This window comes from Notechis scutatus, chromosome Z (genome assembly GCF_049901735.1).
Source record: "Notechis scutatus isolate UNSWTSFEM ecotype Mainland chromosome Z, rNotScu1.2, whole genome shotgun sequence".
Lineage (NCBI taxonomy): Eukaryota > Metazoa > Chordata > Lepidosauria > Squamata > Elapidae > Notechis > Notechis scutatus.
In genome coordinates this window covers 127939264-127949428 of record NC_142025.1, presented here as the reverse complement: position 1 = coordinate 127949428, position 10165 = coordinate 127939264, and the positions used below count along the sequence as shown (strand labels likewise).

The 10165-nt window shown below is 39.2% G+C and overlaps 2 pseudogenes; one reads left to right on the top strand and one right to left on the bottom strand.

Annotated features, from left to right (window-relative positions):
- The window catches only part of LOC113428295 (vomeronasal type-2 receptor 26-like), a 41043-nt pseudogene extending 38770 nt beyond the window's left edge, over positions 1 to 2273 (bottom strand).
- Positions 2274 to 4011: 1738 nt separating this feature from the next.
- On the top strand, positions 4012 to 5038 carry LOC113430617 (ADP-ribosylation factor-like protein 1 pseudogene; annotated as a pseudogene).
- The last annotated feature ends 5127 nt before the right edge of the window (positions 5039 to 10165 follow it).

Here is a 10165-nt window from a genome sequence, read left to right as displayed (position 1 = left end):
AATTTGGCTTCATTAGTGTTTCAAACACAGATATGGGAAGATTCTGAAGCCTCTCCTGTCCAGTGCATTTCTTCTCAGAGGTCTCAGTTTTTGAGTTTGGAAAGAAACAATTGAATGCCTGTTCCCAAAAATCTTTTCGAAAATGATCATTCTGGTTGTTGTTTGGATTCAAGTTTTGAATAAATTCTTGGAAGTCTTGGACCTCCTTTGTGTGAACTGCAAAGGATAAAGCACCATGCAGAAAGTGGATATCCCAAAATTTATGAATGGCAATTGATGTGTAATCTGTCTGAGCTGTTATAAGCCAGATCTTATTCTTCTTTGGTATACCCTCCACTTCTGAAAACTGAAGAAAACTTCTCAGAACTGATATGGACTGAGTTTCACCATATAAGATTATCACATTGGCTGTGCTGTTCACGAGAACATGGTATATATGTAATCCTTCATCTATGGTATCAGTAAAATCACTGTAAAAAGATACATTTGGTAACTCTGCTATGAATTCAATGCAGATGCCATGCTTGGAAAATGTGGGGAGCACCTCCTGGAGGAATTTTTCTCCTTTTTCATCCTTTACTACAAGAATTCCAATCCAGATCCATCTAAAATACAGCAGCAACTTCAGGAGGCCCTTACGTTGGTGGGATTCATGTGGAAACATTTGTTGGAAGAAAACTGCTTGAGTCTCTTTATCCATGACTGGAGCAGATCCATAGGTCAACTACAGATAAATAAACATATGCAATTGCAAACATCTATATGACCTTCTGAAAACATATACATTCATTTGATTCCTTTGGTATCTTTGACCTTATATACTGCAATTATGCAACCAGCTGGTTTTTTTTAGGAAATATCAACAAGATGTCACCCTTGTGGTATCCGTAAATACATATTTCTGAAGTAGTCTCATTGTGAATATTTCAAATTTTAACCATAGTTCAGTGTCTGGAATTGGGGCATGTTTTGCAGTGTCAGATATCCCCATTTCCTGTTCAGAATTACAATTGTTCATGCTGCTGTGATGATTCTATCAAACAGAAAATATTATCTAGGAATCTGAAAGGTCATCCCTTTTACAAAGAGAAGCATATAGATGTTTGTGGAATATAGATGATAATGTATATCTTCAGCACATCTTACCTGAGGTACTTTGTAGATGCACAATACAGTTGCCATGTGAAGAGAGATGTCAGATGCCCCGATGACTGCAGTCAACATTTTTGCAATCCCACATTTGTAGTTAGGGATGAATTTTCCCTGAGTGAAAGGCAGCAACATTGATGCAAAGTAAGTCCAACTTGGACTAAAATTGCTGTTAAAAATGTGGAAGCCCATTGTGACATTGGGTAGAATCTGGAGGTTTTCATTAATCTCTTTTACAGAAAAAGCTAAGGTCAGAATATGCTGGTAATTCTGAAAAACTATTCTGTAAGGCAAAATAAAATAACACAGTAAGAAAGGTTTGTTTCACATTATGTGCCTTGCAATCTTTCAGTACAGCATATTTTGTGGAAGGTGTTTAATAATTCTTATTTCTATGTTCTACTATTATATGCAAAAGGAAATGGCTACTTTTTGGTTCCAGAAATATCAGAGAAAACTTATCATGGGAAATATGTGTTTTCCCTTCCTTAACTGCAGTAACAGCTTCATAAATAGAAGCATATATACATGTATATTAATATATATTAATATGTGATTTGTTATAAATAGAGATTTGATCTCTATTTTAACTATTTCAACTTTACTTGGAAATTTGAAGTAAAATATAATTTACATAAAATTATAGATGTCCTATTTTAGATATTCTTTTCTGGAGTTTTTGTCATTAGAGGAAAATATTTCAAGCTTCATGTGATTTACCAACAAGATTCAGAACTTGACAAAAAAATAATGATGTACTTACATAAGTCCATCATGAAATGTCTGAGAAGGATCTTGAATGAAAGCAATGGGACTAGAAGATGCAAAGAAGGCAGAAATAATGCCAGCAATATTAATGTCTCCAAGCTGATGATAGGTGTGCCGAATAGGAAGAGGCTCCTGAAAGTCACATTGAAGGGTAGGATTCTTACACTCCACTTCAGGCAGTGCTATTAACAGTAATTTCATGAATACTAACATCTTCCATGAGTGTCTTCTTTCTGTGTACAAATGCCTCACTCTACAACAAGATGTTTGAAGTTGATCAGACAGATCTGCCTTCTGGAGGTATTTTTCAGAAAAAACTAGAGAGTGCAACATAGTAACAAATCAGCAGACAGAGCTTTGGGGCTCCCAGCCATTTGTTGGAATAAGATGGGGACAATAAATAATATTATTGAGTGTTAGTTGGTCCTATTTTCATAAAGCCCCATAGGATTTGGGGGATATGAATTGGATAATTCCATAATGATAATGAGACAGTCACATATATGAACAAGTTCAAAACATGTGAGGACTTGCAGAGACAGGAATGCATGAGCCACAAGACAAAAATAAAATAAAATCATTAGATCCATAAAGTTAAATGAATATGTAAATATATGTATGTGTAAAGGCATTACTATAATTCTATTCCATTCCATTCCATTCTATTCTATTCTATTCTATTCTATTCTGCCTGTTACTCATTATGATATTGTAAGCATTCAATAATATTTAAACAGTCTTCACATTATTTTGTTGCTTTCTTTTTGACAGAAAGCCTGCTTGATCTTCATGTATATAACTGTAAAATCTTCTTTAGTCTTTTTACCAAAATGGCAGCAAAGGGTTTGTAATCCATGTTTAATAATGCAATGGGTCTACAATTCTTTGTCTTTCTAACATTTTGACCCTCCTTTGGTAGCAACACAATGTCCACGTCTGGGATATTCCTCCCTTCCCCCATAGTATATCATTTACTCTGTTCGATAGTGGTTGGAGAAGTTCATCCTCAAACACTTATAATATTGGCTCCAATATCCTTTGTGTCTTTTCCTGAGGTTCTTTTCTTCTATAAAAGATTGTGCTGTATAAAATAGCCCCTCATAACCATTTTACTAGCATCCCATACTGTCATTAAGCTTTTCGCTTTACCTATATTATTCTCAAAGTACTCTTGCAGTTCCTTTTTATAATCTATTACAATCCTTTCTTTTTGTAGAATAGCTTCATTTAATCTCCATCTAAAACTCGAGCACTTTGCTCTTAAAACCAGAAGTACAGTATTATGATCATAAAAAGATTTAGGCAGAATGTCTACTTTCAGGATTTTATTTGTGAGATTTTTAGATATCAATTCTGCCATGGCTCACTGAGTTACCTGATCATAAACACCCTGATGTTGTGAAAAAGTGAAGGCAAAAGGAGAAGAGGAGAAGAGGATAGCAAAGGATGTAAAGGTGGGATTGAACTAATTTAACAACTCGTTCTTTCTAATGACTGGTCGGGCATGGCTGGGGGTGGGGTCATGTGACTGAGTGGGCATGGCCAACTCCTTGTTACTCATGGCAAGGTGGAGCGGTGTGACAGGTTGAAATAGTGGTGGTGATGACCGGAATCTTAGACTTACCTTTGTACAGCCACAGCCACAGTGATTCTCCAATGCCTTTTCTCTTTCTAGGTCTCACTGTGAAAAGTCAGGGTTTTCTAAAAGTTTTTTGCAGTAGGAAATGGTGGGCAGCTACTTATGGCCTTTGTTGGTACAGCCGGGCACAACTCCACCCCGAGACACCAGTCTTTGGCTGCCGCTGCTTCTTTCCTTGCGCGAACAGCCTGCAGCCACTGCCTCTTTGCTGGTTCTAACAGCCTGCAGCCACTGCCTGAGCATTGGACTAGATGACCTATGAGGTCCTTTCCAACTCTGATTATCTGTTATCTGTTATCTGTGCTAATGATCTGGACACTATAGCCTCTTTTCTGGCTGCAGCCTCTGCCTCTTTTCCGACATAAAGTTTCTGCAGCTGCTGCCTCTTTGCTGGACTGAACCAAAATGGTTTTGTGCCAGATTCGTCACTTCGTCCTCAGTCGCGGCGCTGCTGGTTTCTGTTGAAAATTCTGTCCTCGGTTTGGTCCTCATGTCAAGCAGCTGGTGCGCGTCATGGGAGCAACTCAAGCACGCGGGAGCCGACGTGGAACCCTGCTTCTGGCCGACTTTTGGGTGAATGCCGCTGGCAGCAACAGAGTCTGAGGGGCAGGAGGAGGACTGCCAGGAAGCTGAGCGGAAAAAAGCCCGGGAAACCTTTACCGTCATGGGTGGCTTTTTTTCAACAATCTTTTCCAGTTTGTTTGGTACATGGGAGATGAGAATTTTAATTTTGGGATTAGATGGAGCAGGAAAGACCACAATTCTATACAGGTTATAAGTTGGTGAAGTTGTAACTACCATTCCTACAATTGGTTTTAATGTTGAAACAGTCACCTACAAGAATGTAAAGTTTCAAGTCTGGGACTTAGGAGGATAGACTAGCATCAGACCATATTGGCGATGTTACTATTCCAATACTGATGCAGTTATCTATATAGTAGACAGCTGTGATAGAGACAGAATTGGAATTTCAAAATCTGAGCTTGTTCCCATGTTGGAGGAAGAAGAATTAAAGAAAGCCATTTTAGTGGTATTTGCAAATAAACAAGATATGGAACAAGCCAAGACTCCTACGGAAATGGCAAATGCACTTGGACTACCAGCTCTAAAGGACAGAAAATGACAGATATTCAAAACATCTGCAACCAAAGGCACTGGACTTGATGAAGCTATGGAGTGGCTGGTTGAGACCTTGAAGAACAGACAGTGAAACAGACTTGAGGTTTTCTTCATTGGTTTTGTGAATAAATGCAATGCTGTAAATAGAATTGACAGATTATCTTTTGAAAAAATGGTGTTCCTATGCAATCACTCTGAAAGTTTGCATACTGTATTTACTTCATATCTGGTGTAAGTTACATAACATCATTTTTTTATGATATTCATTATTGAATATCGGCTAGAGAAATTGGAATAAATCTTTATTTTAAGTGTCTGAAACTGTTTAACACTAATAAATATTTAACTGCCTACCCCAAAAAATGGTTTTGTGCCAAGAAAGAGGCAGCGGCTGCCATCTCAGTTTCAGCTGAACAAAGAGGCAGAGGCTGCAGGCAGTTCACACTGGTAAAGAGGTGAAGGAAGGCTCACCAGGCAGGCAGATAGCTGGGCCCCATGGGTGGTGGTGGAGAAAGGTTAAGGATGGCTTGGCATGGAGCTGGACTATGTGGGAGGCTAGGGCGAAGGCAGGCCATGTGGCCAGGGCTGGGCCAGGACTTTGGAATTGATTGCAGTATTGCAGGCACATCAGGCAGAGATCAGAGCAACTTACCTGGGCTGCGGGCATCGTGTGGGATGCCATGGTGAAGGCAGGCAACATGTCTGGCCCACAGAGACCATGTGGGTGAGGCAAGCGAGGGATCCAGAGAACAGCAGTAGCTATGCTGCAGGAATGATTCTAGGCACTGACCAAGGTGGGTGTGGTGAGATGAGGAGTGATAGTGCAGGGTGGGGTGGGGCCAGTCAGTGATGCGATTTATAAGTTCTCCAAACTGCACAAAAACAACCAGTTTGCTTGAACCTCTGCGAACTGACTGAATCCCACCTCTCAAAGAATGAGATGGCTAAATAGTGTCATCAGCACAATAAACATTAATTTGGGCAAATTCAGGAAGACAGTGGAAGTCAGGGGGATGGGGCTGGCATGCTATGGTTCATGGGGGTTCAACACTCAGACAAGACTTAGTGACTGAATACCAACACAATAATTGGGGCAGTACAGCAACATTTAAGTACAGGTGTTCATTGTTTGGTGACTGCTTCTTCAGCAACCATCTGAAATTGTAACAGTGCAGAACAAGTGGTACTTATGACTTATGACTATTACTGTGCTCATATGATCACAATCCTAGAAGTTAATAATTGGCCTGGATTTCTGACTGTCATGGCAACCCACAGTTACTTGATTGTGATTTACAATATATCTTTCTGGCTTTCTACAAGCAAAGTCAATAGGAAAGCTAGAAGGAAATTGGAAGTAGTGATCACATGAAGTTCATGCTTTAAAAACTATGCAATCCTCACTTAACAATGGTAACTGGGGTCTTCCAGAACTGTTATTGCTAAACCGCATGGTCAAGGGATGTCACAACATGGTCAAGGGATGTCTCACTTAGCAATGGGAATCCAATTTCCAATGACCATAATTAAGCAACGTCTACCAGTTAAATTTACAACATAATGGAAGATAGATTTACTTTTTGATAGTAAAGTCTAAAATTAATTTAGAAAATAATTTTAGGAAACTATATTCTACCTCAGAAATAAAGTCTCCAGAAGAAGTTAAGCCAGGAGTCTGCTACCTTAAACACTGAAAGAGCCATTTGGACCCATTTCCGACAGAAAAGAAAACACTGGGAGCCAATAATTAAACAACTGGTATGATAAGGTGGGCGTGACCCACTCAACGTACTCAATCCCACCCAGTCACGTGACCCCAGCCACGTCTACCCAGCCAGTCAGTAGGGCAGAGAACCAGTTGTTAAATTATTTGCCACATCCCGCCCTGAGTGTGTTGTTCAGCTTTCTCCCTCTCTCTATGTCTCTTTCTCTCTTTCTTTCTCTTGGTCTATCTGTGTCACTCTCAGTGTCTCTCTCTTATTCTGATTCTGGTTCTCCAGCACCTCATCTCTATCTGGGTCACGCTGTCAGACAGACTGCAGCAGGAAATGGTGTGCAGCTACTTCCGGGCTTTGTTGATGCTGGAAACACATGACCTATTCTCTGCCCCAAGCCACTGATCTGACCTGCAATAATGTCAAACCCCACATGGCTTTGCCATACCTAGGGATGAAGGAACCCCTGAACTGGTGCTGGGTGGAAGGAATCTGATGTTCGGAGACCGACGAGTCAATGAGCAGCTTGCTGATGATCAGCTGGTTGGCAGAGAGCTGAAAATCAGCTGGCTATTGGGGAGGTGGGACCTCACAACATCAGCTGGCTGCTGGCTTAGTATAAAAAGTCAGTGACATCCAAGATGTGAGAACGAGCCACCGCTGCTGCCGCTGCTGTTACCAGGGCCAAGTGGGGCAGGATCGCATTGTGGCTCTGCATTGTGATAGGCTCCAGGAGAAGGGGGGACCCCATCTCCTCCATTGTGAAGCACACTAAATTTCCCTGTGCTTCACAAGGTGCTGTGAGAGCATCACGCAGGCCATGGAAGTGGCAACAGCAATGGTGTCAGGAGCTGCAGCAGAGGGCTGAAAGAGCCGCAGGTTGCCAACCCCAGAGATAAGTGGGGGAAATTCAGGACTGAAGGGCATTGAAATTTATTTTATTGGATGCATTAAAGTAGAGCCAGAGTCAACATCTGCAGGAGCCTGCTGGAATTTGAAATCCAGCATTAAGTGGATACATGATTTAATGGCTTAAATGTCCATCATTTGAAATTTATTATTGTTTCATCCCATGGGAGTTCATATGTCTCACAAAAAGTAGGCTCAAAATAATATCCCACCTTTATCCTCTTTTACTAAGTGCACTGAGATATTAGAAAGACCTTCACTCCCTTCCCTTCTCCTCTTAGACCCATGTTCTTGGAAGCATTTAAAGTCGCTCTCATTCTTCTCCATCCATTTGCTCTAAAACTATGCATGTCTTATTGTGAAAAACTGGGTGTAGAAATGGTCTATGAAGAGGTCAGAACCCTATGGCTCATAAAAAGAGAACATCATCAATGGTGGCACAGTGGTTGGATAGCAGAACATGAAGAAGAAATCATTTTAGAATCACCATCTGTCATTTTTGGTTTTGGGCTTGACAGGAAGTAAATTTCATCAAGAGAAGCATATTCTAAGGAATTTTGTAGAATGCCATTTACAATTCTAATTTCAGCATATGAATATTTTTATTACTGAATACATTATTACATCTCACTTTTTTATTTTCAGGCATCAATATTCCTGGAAACTATTGTTTGCTAGAGTTTATGGACACATGATGCACAACTACAGATATATTGGTTTCTGCACTACTCTGCTAACAGACTTACCTGCCACCATAATTGATTGTGAAAATGTTTCCGTCTTTCTTTCATCGTTGTTGATACTCTGGATTTGAACAGAGACAGAGATTGTAAAGCATGTGCTACAGCATAGACTGCATTGTAAATATTGTAACTCTGGCCACTCATTAGTGTTTCAAACACAGATGTGGAAAGATTCTGAAGCCTCTCCTGTCCAGTACATTTCTTCTCAGAGGTCTCAGTTTTTGAGTTTGGAAAGAAACAATTGAATGCCTGTTCTCAAAAATCTTTTTGAAAATGATCATTCTGGTTTTTATTGTTGTTTGGATTCAAGTTTTGAATAAATTCTTGGAAATCTTGGACCTCCTTTATGTGAACTGCAAATGATAAAGCACCATGTAGGAAATGGATATCCCAAGATTTTTGAATGGCAACTGATGTGTAATCTGTCTGAGCATTTGGTATATCATCAACTTCTGAAAACTGGAGGAAAATTCTCAGACGTGCTAAGGACTGGACTGAATTGAATTTCACCATATAAGATTATCACATTGACTGTGCTGTTCATGAGAACATGATATATATGTAATCCTTCACCTATAGTATGAGTAAAATCACTGTAAAAAGCCACATTTGGTAACTCTGCTATTAATTCAATACAGATGCCATGCTCAGAAAATGTGGGGAGCACCTCCTGGAGGAATTTTTCTACTTTTTCATCCTTTAGTACAAGAATCCCAATCCAGGTGCATCTACAATACAGCAGCAACTGCAGGAGGCCCTTACGTTGGTGGGATTCATTCGGAAACATTTGTTGGAAAAAAACTGCTTGAGCCTCTTTATCCATGACTGGAGCAGATCCATAGGTCAACTACAGATAAATAAACATATGCAATTGCAAACATCTATGTGAGCTTCTGAAAATATATACATTCATTTGATTCCTTTGGTATCTTTGACCTTATATACTGCAATTATGCAACCAGCTGGGTTTTTTAGGAAATATCAACAAGATGTCACCCTTGTGGTATCCGTAATTACATTTTTCTGAAGTAGTCTCATTGTGAATATTTCAAATTTTAACCACAGTTCAGTGTCTTGAATTGGGGCATGTTTTGCTGTGTCAAATATCCCCATTGCCTGTTCAGAATTACAATTGTTCATGCTGCTGTTATGACTCTATCTAACAGAAAATATTATCTAGGAATCTGAAAGGTCACCCCCTTTTTGCAAAGAGAATCATACAAATGTTTGTGGTATATAGATGATAATGTATATCTTCAGCACATCTTACCTGAGGTACTTTGTAGATGCACAATACAGTTGCCATGTGAAGAGAGATGTCAGATGCCCCAATGACTGCAGTCAACATTTTTGTGATCCCAGATTGGTAGTTAGGGATGAATTTTCCCTGAGTGAAAGGCAGCAACATTGAGGCAAAGTAAGTCCAACTTGGACTAAAATTGCTGTTAAAAATGTGGAAGCCCATTGTGACATTGGGTAGAATCTGGGGGTTTTCATTAATCTCTTTTACAGAAAAAGCTAAGGTCAGGATATGCTGGTAATTCTGAAAAACTATTCTGTAAGGCAAAATAAAATAACACAGTAAGAAAGGTTTCTTTCACATTATGTGCCTTGCAATCCTTCAGTAAAGCATATTTTGTGGAATGTGTTTAATAATTCTTATTTCTATGTTCTACTATTATATGCAAAAGGAAATGGCTACTTTTTGGTTCCAGAAATATCAGAGAAAACTTATCATGGGAAATATGTGTTTTCCCTTCCTTAACTGCAGTAACAGCTTTATAAATATAAGCAGACATACCTATATATTAATAGATATTAAGATGTGATTTGTTATAAATGGAGATTTGATCTCTATTTCAACTATTTTAACTTTACTTGGAAACTTGAAGAAAAGTATAATTTTACTTAAATCATTGCCATCCTACTTTAGATGTTCTTTTCTGGAGTTTTTGTCATTAGAGTAAAATATTTCAAGCTTCATGTGATTTACCAACAAGATTCAGAACTTGACAAAAAAATAATGATGTACTTACATAAGTCCATCATGAAATGCCTGAGAAGGATCTTGAATGAAAGCAATGGGACTAGAAGATGCAAAGAAGGCAGAAATAATGCCAGCA